Source organism: Carassius auratus, chromosome 50, assembly GCF_003368295.1.
Source record: "Carassius auratus strain Wakin chromosome 50, ASM336829v1, whole genome shotgun sequence".
Taxonomy (NCBI): Eukaryota; Metazoa; Chordata; class Actinopteri; order Cypriniformes; family Cyprinidae; genus Carassius; species Carassius auratus.
In genome coordinates this window covers 15,258,952-15,264,812 of record NC_039292.1, presented here as the reverse complement: position 1 = coordinate 15,264,812, position 5,861 = coordinate 15,258,952, and the positions used below count along the sequence as shown (strand labels likewise).

General features: G+C 35.6%; 1 non-coding gene and 2 pseudogenes across 1 annotated transcript; all 3 read right to left on the bottom strand.

Moving 5' to 3' along the window:
• Positions 1-2,548: 2,548 nt before the first annotated feature.
• LOC113067348 (uncharacterized) lies at positions 2,549-2,667 on the bottom strand (annotated as a pseudogene).
• Positions 2,668-3,039: 372 nt separating this feature from the next.
• LOC113067336 (5S ribosomal RNA) lies at positions 3,040-3,158 on the bottom strand. Its single transcript, XR_003279323.1, has one exon. It is a non-coding gene; the product is annotated as a 5S ribosomal RNA (ribosomal RNA).
• Positions 3,159-3,368: 210 nt separating this feature from the next.
• On the bottom strand, positions 3,369-3,487 carry LOC113067351 (uncharacterized; annotated as a pseudogene).
• Between the last annotated feature and the right edge of the window lie 2,374 nt (positions 3,488-5,861).

Below are 5,861 nucleotides of genomic sequence, written 5' to 3'. Positions count from 1 at the left end.
TTTTTTATTTCATACTTTACATTATCCCACCATACTCTTTTATCTTCTTCATAAATTTCATTTTCTCTCTCTTTCATTATTATTTCTACTATCTTCAATTTATATCCTTCATCTTTCAAAAGTTCATTATTTAAACACCATATTCCCTTTCCTCTCTCCACCCCCGTTTCATTCATATGTACTATTAACATCCCATGATCACTTAAAGAAGTCATCTTATAATATATTTTATCCATCTTCCTCTCCATGTTTCTTGTAATTAATATAAAATCTATTCTACTTCATTTTATCCTTCACCAATTGTTGTCTTGAAAAATCTTTTATACCCTCATTCCTCTCTCTCCATATATCAATTTGATCATATTTATCCATTAATTTAAGCAATTCTTCCCTCCCACTATCTCTTTTATAAACCATATCATTCGCTATATCCAGTCTACTAAAAACTGTATACACTGTATACAACTGTATACAAAAACTGTATACAACAATATTCTCCCATTTCTCCATCTGACCATTTAAATCCTTAAAAAACATTTTCTTCTCAGCCTCTTCATTTGGTGCATGTACATTACACACAAAAACATTTTCCCCTCCTATAACCATTTTCACAATAATACATTTCCCTCCATTATCCCGATATATGATTTCAACATCATCATTCATGTGTCTTTTACATAAAATGTTTACATAAAACATCAGCTTTTTTGCATAGCGCTTTCATATTCCCAAATTTATCAATTTTTGTTAAACCCTCTCACATTGATTGAAACAAAACAAAGAGCCATTAACAACAAAACATTCATTTTTCATACTTTTCTCCCACCTTCTCCATTAAAAATCTTCATTTGTACCTGAGTTTCTTCTCCTTCTCTGTCCTTTTTCTCTACTTTCTCCTACATATGATTTAAGGTCCAATATTCCTCTCTTCATTCCCCTCCTCAGCTCCTCCAAATTTACTTCTATGCATTCCTCTACTTGCTCCTTCTCCTTTTTATTATCCTGTCTTTCTTTTATTATAACATCCACCGGACCCCTACACCCCTCTATCATATGTTCCACCATTTCAAACCCCCCCCCCCTTTCCTGCTCCTGACTTTTACCGTCATTCAGAGACCCATCTTCCTCTCCCTCATTTATGACTATTTCCATACACTCCATATTCTCCTCTGGTTCACCATGTTCAGTTTCATCATTTGTCTCTTCTTCATGTTCACTTTCACAGTCACACCTTATGAATACTTTCCCACAATCCAGACATTTATCAGCTTTACAGTCTTTCGCGAAATGCCCTTGCTCAAAGCATTCATAACATTTGAAATCAGGACAGTCCCTGAAAATGTGTCCTGGCTGCATACACATCCGACATAGTTTTTGCTGTCCATCATGTATGACCCTAAAGTACTGAGTGCCATCTGCCGTTTCAAATTTACCACTATAGGGTAGTGATGTTACCTCTTTTGGAAATTTAACCTTCACATACCTCGTTCCATCAGCAATGTTTGTTCCAGGATAAACTCGTCTCTTTATTTTTGTAATTGGATTAACTCCCCAAAACTTCAATTTGTTCTCAATCACTTCGTCCTCCAAGTATGCCGGCAAGTGAAGAAAGGACACAATATGTTCCTTTACCTCCAGCCTCCTTATTTCGAAGAATTGACCTTTTATTTCCATTCCATCCAATAATACATCACAAAGTTCTGCATCTTCCACAGTCAACTCATATTCCTCCCCATACTTTGGTCTCACTGCCAGCAATTTACCAAATCCAATCTTCTCTGAAACTACTTTAATGATATCCACAGCTTTTACCTCCTTATTTCCTTTTAAATCCAACACCACCGTTGCTTCTTTCAGATAATCCACTCTTTGCTTGATTCCCCTCTGTGCTCCATGATCCATATTTCCTCCATTTACCTCTCTTGATGCTCTATCTGCTCCATGTGGTTCCAAACGTTCTTCTAGTCCTCCTGCCATTGCCAGATCTTTACCATGTGGTCCATCCATTTTTGTAAACAAAAAAGCACAAACAAAAGCTTGCCTCCAAGCAGATAAACTGCTTGGAGCTTAAACGCGGGCTTTTTTCCAAAACAAACCCAAATCTCCTCCCACAGAATAAACAGAAAAAAAATAAAATACAAAATAAAGCTTTAGAAGAGCCTTTCTATTCCAACTGCAATCAGACACACCTTCCCAATCACTCTCTATCGCTGCCAGGTTGGTATGGCCGTAAGCGAAGACTGCTGCAAAGAGAGGAAAGAAAACCCAAAAGCTTAAAGCACCTGGTATTCCTAGCCGGTCTCTCATCCAAGTACTAACCAGACCTAAGCCTGCTAAAATTCAGAGATTGGACATTGACTCTTTTTTTTTTTTTGCAAGATTATTATTTAATTTGTGAAATTTTCCAAAAAGTTTAAAGCACCTGGTATTACCAGGCAGTCTCCCATCCATGTACTAACCAGGCCCAAAACCTGCTAATATTCAGAGATCGGGCATTGACTCTATTTTTTGGCAAAATTATTATATACTAAGTGAAACATTTCCAAAAAGCTTACATCACCTGGTATTCCCAGGTGGTCCCCCATCCAAGTACTAACCAGGCCCAAACCTGCTTAGCTTCCGAGACCAGACAAGATCGGGCATAGGCAGGTGCGTATGGCCGTAAGCGAAGACTGCCGCAAAGAGAGGGCTATTTAGCGATCAGCCAATCTAATCGCCAGTACATTATATAAGTAGGAAAGAAAACCCAAAAGCTTAAAGAACCTGGTATTCCTAGCCGGTCTCTCATCCAAGTACTAACCAGACCTAAGCCTGCTAAGATTCAGAGATTGGGCATTGACCCCTTTTTTTTTTTTTTTTTTTTTTTGCAAGATTATTATATAATTTGTGAAATTTTCCAAAAAGTTTAAAGCACCTGGTATTACCAGGCAGTCTCCCATCCATGTACTAACCAGGCCCAAACCTGCTAATATTCAGAGATAGGGCATTGACTCTATTTTTTGGCAAAATTATTATATACTAAGTAAAAAATTTCCAAAAAGCTTACAGCACCTGGTATTCCCAGGAGGTCTACCATCCAAGTACTAACCAGGCCCAAACCTGCTTAGCTTCCGAGATCAGACGAGATTGGGCATAGCCAGGTTGGTATGGCCGTAAGCGAAGACTGCCGCAAAGAGAGGGCTATTTAGAGATCAGCCAATCTAATCGCCAGTACATTATATAAGTAGGAAAGAAAACCCCAAAGCTTAAAACACCTGGTATTCCTAGCCGGTCTCTCATCCAAGTACTAACCAGACCTAAGCCTGCTAAGATTCAGAGATTGGGCATTGAAAATTATTATATACTAAGTGAAAAATTTCCAAATTGCTTACTTACAGCACCTGGTATTCCCAGGCGGTCTCCCATCCAAGTACTAACCAGGCCCAAACCTGCTTAGCTTCCGAGATCAGACGAGATCGGGCATAGCCAGGTTTTTTTTTTTTTTTTTTTTTTTTATTATTTTCTTGAAAAACACATATAATACATTACATCTCTTCTAAGAAAATAAATTTACATTCCAATTAAAAAATAAAAAATAAAATAAAAACAAAGACATTCATATGATTAAATAGATATTTCTCTTCCACATCATTCTGTTCCTGGAAATGCTATTTCAAACTCCTTCAAAATTGAGTAAACCTCTGAAGTAAACACTTTATCAAATTCCTTATTTTTTTGTTCCTGTTTAAAATAACAATACAAACATTCTATATACCTTTTCCAACGTCTTTTAAACAAACCCCACACATCCATTATAATTTCTTCTTGTTTTGAAATCCCTCTTCTTTCCCAGATGACTTTTTTCATTAACATTACAAACAGATTGATCACCTTTTTGTTTTTTTCCTTCTCATCAAACCCTAACATAATGATCCTATCCAATTCTGTATCCTCTCGATCTTGCTCCCCTCCCAGGTTTACAATTATAGTTTTGCATTTTTCATTGAAATCCTTCAGTGCCTTACAGTGTAGAAACGCATGTAAATAATCTTCCTCTTCCTCATTGCATACTTTGCATATGGCACTTTGTTCCATCCCAATTTTTTAAGTATAACATCAGTAAACAGCACCCTTTGTCTGATATAATACTCAGAATTTTCCAATTTGACCTCAATTATCTCCCCTTTCATGTTTTTCCAAATATCTTCTTCTTTTAAACCTTCAAATGTCTTCTGCCAAAATTTGTTTGCAACAGGTTTCTTAAAAATCATGTCAATGAAAAAACATAAAACATTTTCACTGTACATTCTTTTAAAAGCCACAATTTCTCTCCCAGTATTGCGTACACATCCTTTTCTTTTTTCCCCCCTTCCATAGTTTCAAGCTTTTCTATCCATTCTTTGGGTATTGCATTTTTTATAATTTCATACTTAATTTTTAGTTCTTGTTTATTAAATTCTTCCTTTGCTTCCTCCATCACATCCACTATATACTGCATTGGTAAAAAGCCTTCTTTATATTCATATAAAACATCTCTTACTTTGACTATTCCAACTTCCATCAATTCTTTAAAATATATTTCCTTCCCTTGGTTTAAAATGCCGGTGTTTAGGAATAATGGCTGATTTAAGATGTTTTCTCTTCCATGTACTGTACGTTTTATTGAACGGAAGTTAAAAAATTCCCCCAAGCCCTTAAAACTTCTTTATAAAACACTGGCAACTCCTCTGTTATCCATTCTTTTGTTCTCATGCATAACACATTATCTCCCAGATTAAAATTCCCACATTTGCTTAAAAAAAATCCCCATTGTTGTTTTCCATTCTGCTTTGTTTCCCTCATCCAGATACTTTTTGACTAATTTGACTCTCAGACTATTCTTCCTTTGCTCAACATCGATTAAACCCAAACCTCCTTTTCCCTCCATCCCTATTAAAGTATTGTACGCAATTCTAGCTGGTTTCCCTACCCATAAAAAATCTAAAAGACATCTTTTCAACCCTCTTTCCACCCACACCGACATAGATGTCATATATAAAAAATACCACATTTTTGAAGTCATTAAAACATTCAAGATTAAAACCTTCCCTTTTAAATTTAGTGCCCTCAATTTCCAAAAGTTCAGTCTTCTTTCAATGCTTCCCACTATTTCTTCCCACATGATTTCTCTAACTTTATCTTCATCTTTACCCATTAAAATTCCTAAAATCTTCATTTTTTTTACTTCCTTGAATTTAAAATTCTCTGCTAAGTCTGTCGTCTGCCCAAATCTCATATATGCAGTTTTTTCTTCATTTATTTTTCCTCCTGACCCCTTGCAAAATCTCTGTACTATTTCCATTACTTGTTTGACACTTTCTTCTTCTCTAGCAAAAATGGTAGTGTCATCAGCATATTGAAAAATTTTACTCTCTTTTCCTGTTTGTTCAATCTCTATTCCTTTAATTCCCCTTTCTTGTTTTATGGCTAGTCCAAGCGGTTCTGCCACCAATGAATATAGCAGGGCTGATAAAGGACACCCTTGTCTTATAGATCGTGTTATCCTAAAACATTTTGTTAAAAACCCATTACATTTTATTGTTGTCATTGCTCCCTTGTGTAAAATTTGAATCCATTTAATAAAAATCTCCCCAAACCCAAAACTTTTTAAAATATCAAATAAATATTCGTGTTCCACCCTGTCAAAAGCTTTTTCAAAATCTAAGTTAATGATATAACCTCCTTTCCTTTTATCTCTCATGTACAGTACCTTATCGTGTCTTTTATACTCATTGTTACATCCGAAATGTCTTTCCCTTTTACTCCATATGCCTGATTTGTTGTTATTATATTTGGCATTATCTGTTTTTAATCTATTCGCTAAAAGTTTTGCTAAAATCTTT